Source organism: Nannospalax galili, unplaced genomic scaffold, assembly GCF_000622305.1.
Source record: "Nannospalax galili isolate Female #2095 unplaced genomic scaffold, S.galili_v1.0 scaffold452, whole genome shotgun sequence".
Lineage (NCBI taxonomy): Eukaryota > Metazoa > Chordata > Mammalia > Rodentia > Spalacidae > Nannospalax > Nannospalax galili.
In genome coordinates, this window is record NW_008333659.1 from 1,823,414 (window position 1) to 1,837,988 (window position 14,575).

Here is a 14,575-nt window from a genome sequence, read left to right on the forward strand (position 1 = left end):
TTATACATTTATTTTAGGTTTACAGTTGAATTATTACACCATTATATTTTGTATTAAATCAGGTTTTATTCTTGTTTTCCATTTTCCCCCTCTGCATTTACTTTGTCATTTCCCTAGCTTTCAAAGCAGAAGTCTGTGTGTGTTAGCTCCCTCCTTCCTTCTCTCTCAGCTTCACTACTTTTGGATACTTTCTTTTCTCCTTGTTTTCATTTCCTATTACTTATATATTTATTCTTTTTCTAGGGCTTTTATTATACCTGTATTGCTTTTTAAATCTATTTTTTTCAGTGTTTCTTCTTCAGGGGGCATTACAAAATTTTCCCTGTGAATACCATTTGAGCTACTGTCCTCTATAGCATCTCATATTTAATTCCATTCTAATATTCCATTTCACTTTGATGTTTTAAAATTTCTAGAACAGGATTGATGTTTTTAAAAAAATCTTGCCAGTTATAAAAAAATAAGTGGAATAATGAAATAATCTGTGGTAATTTTGTTTTTATTTATTTTTTGGAGTATACATTTATTTATTTTTCAACATCTATTTTTATTGAATTTTTGTCCACTTCATATAAAACTTCTTAATCATCTTTATATCTCCCCCATCTTCACTCCCTATACTCCCCCAAAGGATTTCATGCATTCTGTTATATACATTAAGGCCTATCGAGTCAAGTTTGTGTACTCAGAAGTCCATCAGTGCAAGTTCATCCACTGGAGTCTAGTTAATCTATTTAGAATATCTCCCTTAAAGATCAACTCTCCCTTACCCAGCAGTGATCAGCAGCCAATACTTCTTCAGGTAAGGTTGGTGCCTCCTGCCCATTTCCCCAGTTCTATGCAGTTTTTTTTTTTTTTTTTTTTCTAGTTGAGTTTGCAACAGTCTTGTGCATTGCAGTAAGTTCATATGAGCAAGTTTCAAGAGGCCTGGAAGACTCTATTACCTTATGATCATGCAACCACCCTGGTTCTTACATTCTTTCTGCCCCTCTTCTGAAATGGTTCCTGAGCCACAGGTGGTTGAGGTTTAATAATAGGATCCTGTCCAGGGACAAGCTCTCTGCAGTCTCTTATTCTCTACACTGTAGCCAGGTGTGGCTTTCTGTGTCACATACAGTTGAATGAGGAAACTTCCCTAGTGAGAGTGAGGGATGTGTTAGCATTCTTTTTGCCCCCTGTTCCACTATGTTCCATGAGCCTTAGGTACATAGTTTCCATTGCAGATGTGTCACTTAGTGCTGGGTGTTGTGTTGATAGTGGATAAAATAAAGTTCAAGAATATGTTGGGAGAAAATTGAAGTTACTGTTGGTTTTCTTAGATTACTTGCAATCAAGACTGAAAAGAAATCTGTTAAAACATGTACTGAAGGCTCTCTGGACAAAGCAAGCAGTAGTTCCTCAGGATAAAAATTCCAAAAACCATGAGGGAATGGGAAGCAAGGATTGTGACCAAGTAGCTTTACACTGGCTCTTCTATATTCAATTATTCTAATTAAATAATGAGACTAACTCATATCAGGTTTGGCTTTTCAATCATCTGAACTCTTAACTTCAATCATTAGTTCTACCTCAATGAAACACAGATACAATATTTTTATTAGCTTAACATAATGAAACCTGTTATTTTGTACATGAAATAAAGATTAATTAAAGAAGACAAGAGAACAGATTCAGATTTGTATTTGAGTTTCAACGCAGTTATTTGCTAGACAATATGCTATATTTAAAAAATATAGTATAAAAATATAACAGAAAAGAGCAGTACTCTTTATTGGTAAATATATTTAAATGGGATAACCAAAGAATAACGAACAGTAGACATTGACAGAAAGCTTTATGATATGCCTTATCGAATATTTTAACAGACAATTAGAAAAGGAAGACTTACTGTGTTAGGGGTGAGAGTGATCATACATGGGAAAGGCTTTTTTGGATGAGAAGAATGTTGATTATTTTTGTTAGTGCATTATGAAAACTTTCAATTAAATATCAGTAATTAGTATAATTTAACTTTGTTGGTAAAGGATTTGCTATAGAAAACAAATGAAATTTTAAAGATAGCTGAAATTAGGGTGCAATGTAACTGAACTTTCTATGCCACTTGTCTTGTAATTTTCTTACATAATTCAAGAACATTTAATTAGTCCAAATTTGACTGAATGCAAAAGAACAAAACTTCCTGGAAGGTGAAAGGGATAGGAGGGAGCAACGTCAGAGATGGCAAATGCAGCTGTGGTTCTCCAAGGGCAACAAGTGTTATGGAAATACACATAAGGACAATCAAGTCTATGTACAGCAGAAACTTGGTCTTTGGTACAAAAAGGAACAGACTTCTCACAGTTGATTTAATTCTCACATTTTAAAATGGAGGAGTGAACACATAAATGAATTAAAAGAAATTCATAGCCTTAAGGTAAGTGTGTTGCTTCCACTAGAACCACCTGTCTCCCCTCCCAGCAACCTCCAGCAAACATCACTCCTAAGGAAATCAACAGCTTTTACATTATTATTAGAATTATGTATTTTAAGCCAAGAAAGTTTTGGTTTTTAAACCCTGATTTAAGTCTTGCTCTAATTTGGAATGTAGAATTAAAAGTCATTTCTTTTAGTGAAATTTGCTCAAGAGTCTCATAACAGCCATTATATAACCTACATTAAAAAAAAAAAACCTGTATGATATCCTGCTGAATAGGGCTTAAAAAGTAAAAAATCCCCAAGCATATGTCTCCTTCCTCCTGGAGTAAGTATAGAGGTACAATTGGACCTAGCTGTTGCCTATTTAATGAATACTTTCATAAAGGGAAATGTTATATAACAGATAGAAAGAGTACTGTGCATCGTGTGCAGGGATCATTGATAATCATTGATATATAATGACTTGTTTTATATAATTATTAGGAAGAATTCTTTCAAAACCACAATACTGGCAATACAACATGGTCTTCTAATCTCATTTTTTTGCATTTATGGAATGCATAGTTAATTTCTAATCCAGCAGAGTCAAAGAATCTAAAACGTGCCTTGTCCCTGTGCTTGTCTTGTAACCATGGGGCATATGAGATCATCAGTGGACAGCTGTGTGTATCTTTTTTCTAGTTAGTAATAGAAGTTTCTGATATTTTAACTGAAACACCAAAATTTCAGAAATGTTTTGTTATTTACTTCCATTTCTCTCTTTTATTTGATACAATATTAAATGGTATTTCTTAATATTATAAACATCTTTTTATCTAAATAAGGACACTTCAAATTATTTATCACTTTTATTCTCTAAGTTAGCAATTATGCATGTCCTGTCTTTGAAACTTTATTGCATATCAAATACATATAAAACACATACATCTGTACACACAAGCATGTACACACACACACTCATGCACACACACACACACACACACACACACACACACACACTTGAATTTGCTTAGGAAAGAAATCCATCAAAATAAATAATTCATGTTGGGATGGACTGAAATCTAGTCTTTTAGAAGGTGCCAACAGATGGATTTCATTTATAGAATGCACACTTGCTGACTTCCAAACAGAAATTAAAATTCATAAAGTATATCATTAGGACTCCTCATAAGCAGCATTATGTTTATGATTTGAATTTGGATTTTCCCAGGTGAACAGTTTTCCATCATAATTTTACTGAGATAAAAGCGAAACAAATTGCTTTCCAGTTACTGTTTTGTGTTAGCAAGTTTAAAATTAAACCATGCTGGTGATCATCCAGCAGGCTAACCTAGGAAGCTCAGAGCTGATGAGGCAGTTGTTTTACAGCATTCATCACTATACATGAACTCAGTTCTCCTCATTCAAATAATAGACACTGTTACTAATAACTTGCAGCAATGTCTCTAGCCTTCATTTCCTGTTACATCAGGTAGGTTAGGAATTTTTTACCAATATAATTAAAAGCAAGACCAGCTTATTAAAGGTCAGGCAGTCAGGCATTTTTAGTCAATTTTAGCAACTCTAGCTTAACTGTGGGCACTTAATACCATGAAATATTAGTAACATTTTATTTTAGTGAATCTTGCTGCTAGCTAAAATGTTAACATTTAACTTGGATAAAGTTATGATTAGAACTTGCTTCAAGTCTACAAAGAGTGATGATTTATTGCTCATTAAGATTTTGTCTACATGATACAAAGTAAAGTAGGATATTGTCAATTATGCCTTTAATGAAAAGAAAAGTTATGGAAATCATTAAAAACAAAATAAAATAAAGCTTGGACTTATATATATACTAATTATGACTAGTAGTTTGCTTGATTAATTTTGTTAAATAAATGTAAAACCTCTTCATAAGGGCAATGTGGAGATGTGGAGAATGAAAGAAAATGAACCCAATACTTGTTGATGCTCTTCCAATGTTTTAATTATTTAAAAAATTTTAGGAAATTACTTTCATTCTATTTTTCAACATGTTGTGTTGTCTAATGCCAAAATAATTCAGACAAATATTACAGTGGCAAAAATCTGTCATTTCAATTTTTTAAGTCAAAATGTAAATGTTTTGGTATCATATAAATAAGACAACTGATATTTTAGGCTGGATTTGTTACTTTTCAGGCAGCAGTTTTAATAATGTATAGATTGCTTTTCATATTTTCATGTGAAAACACCTGAGTGCCACAAGAAACTTTCCAAGATAATATAGTTTCCTTCTCTCTGGTGAAGAACAAGGAATAGAAGATTTAGACATAGCTCTTTAAGGAAAAGAAATGAGAGTTGAGTGGTATTTTGTCTTTTCACTTTGTATCTTCAAAGGGGGGGATTATATTTAGACTCACTGAATACATAATCGATTCAATATATGCTGTACATATGACAAAAAACAAAAGGCAGCACCATTGTTTACCTTTAAATGGCTATAAGTAGAAAATGGAAGTATATTTTTACTGATATAACTTTTAATATTTTTAACTTTGTATACTGGAACTCAATATTCTTGTCAATCTGATTCTTTCACAATTAGACAAAAAATATACCAAAAGCTTGATTTCTGTGTTCTTTCTTGAAAAACAATTGGCTTTAAATGTCACTGAAAATGAAAAGCAGAAATAAAGTGCCTTATATAAAGCTCCCCAATAAAAACTTTAAGAAAAAGCCACAGGAGTAAGATTATACACTGCCAAATAGGCTCGTTATGCTTTAGGGGTTTTGAATAGTTCTTGGGTTATATGGAGAATCAGCAATATGGATTAATTCTCTCTGGTTTAGGTGAAGAGGTATGAGAACAGAGGGTGTTTGGGAGTGCAGAAGATCACCAGATGATGATATATCACCTTAGTAAAGGTGACCTGACAGTTAAGTAGTGCTAGATAAAATAAATTAACATTTTGGGGCCATTTCATTTACTTTGTAGAGTGGATGATGCCATGGTCTGAATGCTGTGTTCCCTCAGAGTTAATTTTGAAATAGTTAGTACTGAAGTCTCATCTCAGGCATAATAGCATTGAAAATTACCTTTAGGTTCATATGAGCAGGGTCCCAGGAGCTTGTTGGACTCTATTTCCATATGGTCATGCATTTCCTCCCTGGTTCTTACAATCTTTCTACTTCCTCATCTGCTATGGTCCTTGAGCCCTGGGTGGGCAAAGTTTAGTATAGTTCTGTCTAAGGACAAGCATTCTGCAGACTCTTAATCTCTACGCTTTGATCATTTGTGATCTTTTGTGTTCCTGGCCCTGTGTTCGTGAGGGAGCTTCATTAATGTGAATTGAGATATTCATTCGTGTCCTTTTTACCCTTGTTAATGTTCTTTGAGCTTTAGTTGTAGAGGTATATGAACCTACAGCAACAGCGTCAGCATGCACAAGACCCATGCAAACTCAAGCAGCCAAAAACCCAGCATAGAACTGGGGAAACAAACAGCAGACCCCAATCTTAGCTGAAGAAATATTGGCAGCTGATTACTGCTGCATGAGGAAGAGCTGATCTTCCTACAGGGAGGGACTCTAGACAGGCTGACTACACCTTAGTAGATGAACTTGCACTGAGGACGCTAACAGCACAATAGGCCTTAACGCAAGTGACAGAATTAAGAATTTCAGTGGGGGGTGGGGCTATGGGAGAGTGTCAGTGGGGAAAGGGGTATAAAGATGATTAAGATTGATTGGGATGTTCTGTATGAAATATACAAAAACTCAATAATTTTTTAAAAAATCACCTTTAGGAGTTGGTTAAGTCATGAGGGGATCAGCATCCTACGAAAGAGGCCCAAGGGAGCATATTTAGCCCTTCTGCCTTGTGAGGATACAATTCAAAGAAGTTGTCTGTGAGCCTGAAAGAAGCTCTCACCAGACAAGGAATCTACTAACAACTTTATTTTAGATTTCCTAACCTCCAGAACAGTGAGAAATAAATTTCTGTTCCTAATCTACTACTTTATCATAATGTACTAGAGCACATTTGGATAAACTACAACAGATGGAACCCAACTATAGTCACTTTTCCTAGAGGATAGGCCTGGAAGACTTCTGAGTTATGTGCCTGCTACAGCACCTATCCAACAAGATAAATGTGATACACCTAGACAGGGAGAGGATGTGCTGTGGTAGTTTCAGAGTTGGGACCAAACCAAGTCCAAAAACCAGATCTTAAATTGTGCTGTATTTTAGCACATTTCATAGGAAAAAAGCAATTAACTAGAAAAGGCCTTGGACAAAATCAAGCATCCATTTATGGTAAAAGTCATGGAAAATCTAGAGATATGAAGGACATACCTCAATACAATAGAGGCAGTAGGCAACAAACCCATAGCCAACATCATACAATTGGAGAAAACCAAAGCATTCGTACTAAAATCAGGATCAAGACAAGGATGTCCAATGAATATTCCCATTCAATATTCTGTTTGAAGTTTCAGCTAGAGCAATAAGATATGTGAAAGAAAGTATACCTAGTTTGAAAAGCAAGAAGTCCAAGTATTCTTGTTTTCAGATGGCATGATTCTATACTTAAAAAAGCACAAAAACTCCACAAGAAAACTCCTAGAGCTGAAAAACTCATCCATCAAAGTAGCTAGATACAAAATTAACACACAAAATCAATAGCTTTTTATATACCAACAACAAACATATTGAGAATGAAATCTGAGGAAATATATTATTCACAATAGCCTTGAAAAAGTCATGGAATAAATCTAACCAAGGAAGTGAAAGACTTGCATAATAAAAAGTTTAAGACATTGAAGAAAGAAATTATCAAAGATACCAGAAAATGGAACAATCTTCCATGCTCACAGAGCAGTGGAATTAATACTGTGGCCATACTACAAAAAGCTTCATAATCACCACAATCTGTATCAAAATTCCCACACAATTCTTCACAGAAATTGGAAAAATAATCTTGAATTTCATATGGAAACACAGGAACCCCAGAGGATTGCCAAAAGAATTTTGAATAATAGAAGAGCTAGAGGCATCACCATAACTGATTTCAAATGATACTACAAGGTTACAATAATAAAACAGCATGAAACTCTGTTAATGAAATAGAATTGAGGACCCAGATTTAGGTCCAAACACTAACAGTCACCTGGTTTTTAACAAAAAGGCCAAAGATGTACATCGGGGAAAAGACAGCATGCTCAAGTGGAGCTAGTCAAACTGGATAATGGAACTACATCCCTTTCTCTCACCTTGCACAAAACTCAACTCCAAATAAATCAGGGACATCAGTATAAGACCTGATACCCTGAATCTGATAGGGAGAAAGTAAGATTACTCTAGAGTTTACAGGCCCAGAGGACGTTTTGTACAGGGCCCTGATAGCACAGGCATTAAGTCCAATAATTGACAAATGGGACCTCGTGGAACTAAAAAGCTTCTGTACATCAAAGGACATCATCATTTGAATGAAGAGGAAACCTACAGATTGGGAAAAAAACCTTGACCAGTTATACAGCTGAGAGAGGGTTAGTATCTAGAATATACAAAGAACTAAAAAAACTAAATATGAAAAAAAGCATAAAACCCAATTAAAAATTAGGGCAAGAATTTTTTAACAGAGCGCTCTTAAATGATGAAATGTAAACAGCTGAAAAGTGTTTCTTTTAAATATTCAACATCTTTAGCTCTTATGGAAATGCAAATTAAAACTACTTTGAGATTTAATCCAACTGCATTCAGAATGGCTAAGATCCAAAAAATGGAAAAAATTTTTGATGAAGATGTGGGGAAAGAAAAAACTTATTCATTGCTGGTAAGAGTACGAACTGGTAGAGCTACCATGGAAGTCAGTGTGATGTTTTCTTAAAAAGCTAAAAATAAATCTACCACATAATCCAGTCGTAAAACCCAGGCATATACTGAGAGGACTTTGTGTCCTACATGTTCTTTGATGCTCTATTCATAATATCCAGGAAATGGAAAAAACCTAGACACCCATCAACTGATGAATGGATGATGAGTGTATGTACATTTATACAAAGGAACATTTCAACTGTTAAACAAAATTCTGAGACTATGGAACAAAATTATGGGTAGAATGGGAAATAATCATCCTGAATGAATGAAGTCAGAAACAGGAATACAAACACTGCATGTTCTCTCTCATATGTAGATGTTAACTTTAAATCATAAGATAGGTGTGTTTAAATTGGAAAATTCATAGCGGTCAGAAAACTAATAATGGTCCATTGGTGTGGGTTCATAGGAGGGGAAGTAGATTGGAGTAATTTAAAGGGATTAGAGGCATAATAGAATGTAAAGGGTGAAATGAGATGGGGCATGGGAGAGTAAGGCAGAGGAGGGAGTAAAGGGAGGGATAGCTAACACTAAAGGCATTTCGAAAAAGTAATATGGAAAGTTGCTACTATAAAAGCTTTTTAAATTATGTACATATCTGATATAAAAGGAATTAAAATGTATTTACACTATTATTCATGTCAATGGCCCTACCAGACAATAAAGGCTAGCAAATAAAAAGTTCCATGCTGGGGACAGACTCCCTGTTCCTGAGTATTTTTTTTTAACAAGGGAGGGTCCCATAGACCCTAAAACATTATTGGATATTACCATTGTGCTTGGTTACCTGCCAGAACTTCATGGTAAGAACCTATTACTAGAGAACTACATATGTGAGTCACGGAACAAACAAGGGAAATCGGTGTGGTACTGATCTCGAAGCTTTATCTGTACTGGATAGCTTTCATAATACTAGAAGGTACTATGCATGCTTCTGGAAAAGAAAAGTAACAATCAATCTTACCTAGCTATAAACCCCATGAGCTACAATAATGACTGTTTGGCAAAATATGTCCACTGATGCAATAGTGGCATGGATGTTTTGGGAGCAACCAGTGACCTTCTGGTTGGATTTAAGGCCCACTTCACAAGATGGAGCCTATATCTGCAGTATTATCTGGGCCATGAATCTATGGCTAGACAGGTCACAGGCAATGTTAGAACACTTACTGTTATTATTTTTGCTAGATAGACATAGTATTAACTGACTTCTAATGACTTATTGTTATGCACATAGATATTGGATCTCTCAGTTCTCACCAGAGAAGCTTCTTGCAACAGATGGTGATTAACACAGAGACACACTACTGGTCGACATGCAGATAATAAGAGACTGCAGAATTCTTGGTACTAAATGGAACACCTGTATCAATACCCTCTTTTCCCAAGGATCGGGGATCATTATGGAAAGATGGGACAGAAAGAATGTAAGAGCCTGAGAAGGCAGATAAATAAAAGGAAACCATGTTGCCTGGACATCACAGGGTATTGTACATATGAACATACAATGCCTATGTCAACAGTGGCAAAATCTGTACAAGTCCAAGCCAGACAAAAACCAAACACGGATGGGGAAGGTAGGCAAGAAGTCTCAGTCCTAGGTGAGGATCTACTGTCAATTGATAACTGCTGGTAGAGGGCAAGTCAGTTTTCTTTTATGACGCCTAATAGGTTGACCAGACTCCAAGGGATGGATCTAAGGAGCATTTGGGGGGAAAATTCAACTTGATAGTCCTTTACAAAAATAAAAATAAAAATAGAAAACATGAAGTTTGGGTACAGTAAGGTGAGAGTAGAATTGGGAAGGGGTCTGAATATGATCAAAATACATTGTATACAATTCTGGAAAATCAATAAAAACATTTAAGAAGTCCCTAGTTTTAATGCATTTTCCCAAAAATTCTCTGAAAATAGCCAAACAACATGCACTCAAGTGCCAAGCCACATGCACACCCAATTTGTGATAAATAAAAATGAGAAAAAGTATTTCTAGATACTTTAGTTGCTGGGTGGTGACACATTTTGGAATGTCCCAGCTGTTTTTTTTTTTTTCAAACAGGAATCCTAGGAGGACATTAGTAAGTGATGACTATAATTAACGATGTCACCTGGAATATGGCTTTGCCTCTTGGAAATGAGAAAACATCACCAGTAAACGGGCTATAAGTCCCCCTCCCACTAAAAAAACTAAGTATGCTAGTTTTGCATTTGTTAGACTTTGATTTATCGGATAATAGGACTTCCTTTCTGTCTCCTCTTGAGAGGTCTGTAGAGAGATCATGTGGAAAGTGAGAATCATTGAGTCAACATGAGAAGAGAGAGAAACCAAGACAGTGGCAGCTCTGTGAATAAACCTCCTCACGTTGGCCCTTTAGCCCAGATATGCATCCACACAACCACAGTCCCAGCAAATATCGCTAGGAATAAAAGCTGCCAGGTTGTACCTAACCATGGAGTAGAACCATGAGTAAAAGGTTATTATTGTTTCAAGCCACTAAAATTTGAAATGACTTCTTAGTGATGAATAACTAAACTAGGAAGCTAACTGTAAGCAGGATTTTACTCTAACAAAATGACAGTATGTGCTGTTGGCTTTGTGATAAAGACTGGTATAATCTGGAAAGAGTTTGAGGACACTGTCAATTAACATTGCAAAAGCTGTATTTTTCTTTTTTAGGTTTTCGGCCTCCACTAGAGTTTATGTCACAGTCTCAAGTTCAGTTTCCCCAAACAGACATCATTCTAAACACAGCTCTAAAACCTTCCAAAACACAAAACCCTGGTTAGTAGCTTTCAATTTCACCATGGGCAGGCTTGTCATTATTTCTCTGTTCCATCCGCACATACTACTTAGCTTTGGGATTTTTCTGTGTCTGAAGTGTCCCTTTTCTCTTCTATCTTCTTTTTTAATTTATACCTTTATGCATTTCTTATAATAGATCTTAATCAAATTTAGATCCCCTACCCCATCCATATCTCTCCATACCTCCCCCACACCAGATTTCATGCATTCTGTAACGTATGTGTGCTGATTGCTTCACAGAACATGCTGTTTACTTGTTACCATATAGGCCTATCTAGTGAAATATTTGTACCCAGATGTCCCTCCGTGCAAGTTCATCTATTGGAGTCTCGTCAGTCTATGAGTAATCAGTTGCTAATAGTTCCTCAGCTAAGGTTGAGACCTCCTGCTCACTTCTCCAGTTCTGTGCTGGGTTTTAGTCTGATGTATTCAACATGGGTCTTGCGCATGCTGTCACCACTGTTACAGGCCTAAAAGCCTCTGTTTCCTTACATTCATGCACTAACCCTGGCTCCTACAATCTTCTGGCCTCTCTTCTGCAATGGTTCCTGAACCATGGGTGGGTGAGGTTTAATATCAGAGTCCTGTCCATGAACGCTCACTCTGCAGTCTCTTATTCTCTGCAGTTTGGCCAGTTGTGGCCTTCTGTGTGCATCACACTCTGTTGTATGAGGAAGCTTCACTGGTGAGTGTTGAGGGATGTATTAATAGTCTCTCTAGCCCCTGTTCTGCTAGGTTCCATGAGTCTTAGGTCTAGATGTTCCACTGTAGATGTGTTACTTAGGGCTAGGCATCTCTCAGACATATATTCTCTGTGTATGAGCGGAACTCTGCAACAGCCTCCAACTATTGCAAAAGGAAGCTTCTTTGCTGAGTGGTGTACGGTATACTTATCTGTAAATATAAGGATCCATATTTAGCATACAGTAAGAAATTACATTTGTCTAGTCATGTGACAGAAATAGGGTTTTCTCCAGGATCTATGACCTTTCTATCCATGCGCATCTGGCTATATTTACAATGCCACCCAGGAGTTCCCTCCCATTGAAAGGGCTTTGAAAAGTTCAATTACATAGATGTTGATTACTCCCTAGATAAAAGTGCCACTGCAGCACCAATAGATATAGTTTGTTGTGCTTTCTCTCTCTCTCTTTTTCTTTCAAGATTTCCTTTCCTAGCCTCAGTTCATATGTTAGTCATTGCACTAAATCCCCATAGACATCTGCTACCCTCTGTGTGCTGACTGCTTCACAGAACATGCTGTTTACCTGTTTTTCTAAGCTATGACACTTTTATCCCCTGCTTTCTACTGTGATTATATATAAAAATCTTCCCTTCTTCTCCAAGGCTGAGTTACCAAGATGACAAGTCTATATATACTCAGGATATCCAATCTTGCTCCAGTAATTGTTTTACAAACTGTGACAGACCTTCCCATTTGTATCTATGTCTCCTCTTTGCTTCTGAATTATCAAAGGCAGGAGCTATGTGTGTTTCTATACTTTTCCCAATTTCATAAAATTATTAGAAACATAGTAGGTCCTTTGTAAATATGTTTCAGATAAATGAGGTAATAAAAAATGATTATGTCAAGTTTCAATCCCCTTTCTCAAATGTTATATTCTGGGAAAGTAAGGATATAAACTATGTCACAAAGTGGGGTGTTATGTCAGTTTTGATTTATGGCCTGCTTTTTGTATGAAGCATGGAGTGAAACAATAGTAAGGCAGCTTGGGTTATTGAAACATCATTTTTCCCTGTTCCAGATTAAGTAAGTAAATGCTATTGAGTGTATGTTAGTGCTACATAGAAGGCAAGCTTTTTCTATGGCAGTCTATTCTCTGCTCATTCAATTTTTTTTTAGCCAGTGTACATAGAAACCACGAGGTTCTTATAGATAGCTTTAAAGATTGTTTTTAGTTTATATACCTTCCACTTATGCTTAAATAAGTTATTTTTGACTCATTGATTCTAAGGATTTTGCTATTACAGCCAAACTATGACATTCTACATTATATATTTTTAGCATTTTTAAAGAATGAAATGCTTTTCTATTTTTTTCAAATGATTTTTCATTTTGAGTTTCAGCCAAATATCTCCAAAATCCATAGCTATCAGAACTTACAGCAAATTAGTGAGGCCAAATGAAATTCATGTGGCTTGCTGCTGCAGCTGTGCATTTTAAAGAAAGTTAATATATTGACTAATTCTTAGAAGGGCATCCATAAACTGCTGCCTTTGAAAAATGTCTATAGCTCTAAAGGCTGGAGATGATGTCATTTTGTTGCTGTAGGTAAAGAGTCTGCTATGTGTCTGAACTTTCAAGTATTGATATTGAGATTCTGAATACCAATGAACTAAAATATTATTTAGCCAACAGTGCTAAAAATAAAACGACAATATTTCATTGCATCAATTTATATGTTTATGTGTTTTTATTGTTAATTTTAATTATTCATTTGCTATCTAGGATACTAAATAAGTGGAAAATAATGCTTTTCCAATCTCCTGGTTTAAAATGGTTGTTCTCTAGTCATTTCCTTAGTCTTGTTCTTGTGGTGTCAAAGATTGAACTTGGGACTTTGAGAGTACTAGGAGAGCACTATTCCACTATTCCAACCAATTTGTGATATTAATAATCATTAACACTAAAATATATTAAGCAAAGTGATCTCCTTTAATGAAAGTATAAGTCTTTAATGTTTTGTTATATGAGGTGAACTAGTTACTTTCTGTCTACAAATATTTGCAACATGAGAGATATATTTGTGTTTAAGTAGCTGTCATTAGGTCTTCTGTGGTGTTGCAGAGGAAAGTTGCCACAAATTATTTGATGATTTTCTTATCAAAGTTTAGAAGGTCCTATGCCAGCTTGAAGAAAAAAAAACAAAAAACAAAAAAAACACCAAAAACAAAATAACAACCCTAACAACAAAGTAAAAAAATCCAAAAAACCAAAAACAAGCAGAAGTCTACTGTGCCTGTCTGTGGTCCAGACAACAGGAAATAGTGGTGATTTCCAGTTGTTATCTTCTGTCTTAACACCTCTTCTTGGAATCCTGAAACACTGTGTAAGTCTAAGCCTTCAGCCAGAGAAAGCACAAGAAGAGGTATTGCATTTATGTAAAAAAAAGAATGTAGACTTTCAGCCTCCCGGCAAACGCGACAGTTCAGAACAGTACCAAGTGGCCTTGTCCTGCCTTTGGGAGCAGAAATGAACCAGTCAAACTATGACAAAAGCCAGGAGCCTTTGTAATAAATGCTTGTTTCTATCAGTTAGCAAGGGGTTTTCGTTATTGTTTATTTTTTAACATATTGAGTACATAGCTGCAGATAACCAAAATATAGGGCATATGGTATAATTTTCTGTATATATAAAAATTATTTTTTTCAGGTTGTTATTTTAAATTTTTTATTGATCTTTTAAAATTTCATATATTTCCTACTCAAATCCAGCCCCCTCCCCCCTCCCTACCTCCCCCCTTCCCCCCCCCAAACCCTATTCACTCCTCCC

General features: G+C 35.6%; 1 protein-coding gene across 6 annotated transcripts in view; it reads right to left on the reverse strand.

Annotated features, from left to right (window-relative positions):
* Dgkb (diacylglycerol kinase beta) overlaps nucleotides 1–14,575 on the reverse strand; it is a 772,948-nt gene that overhangs the window by 108,723 nt on the left and 649,650 nt on the right. The gene's annotated exons all lie outside the window — the stretch shown is intronic.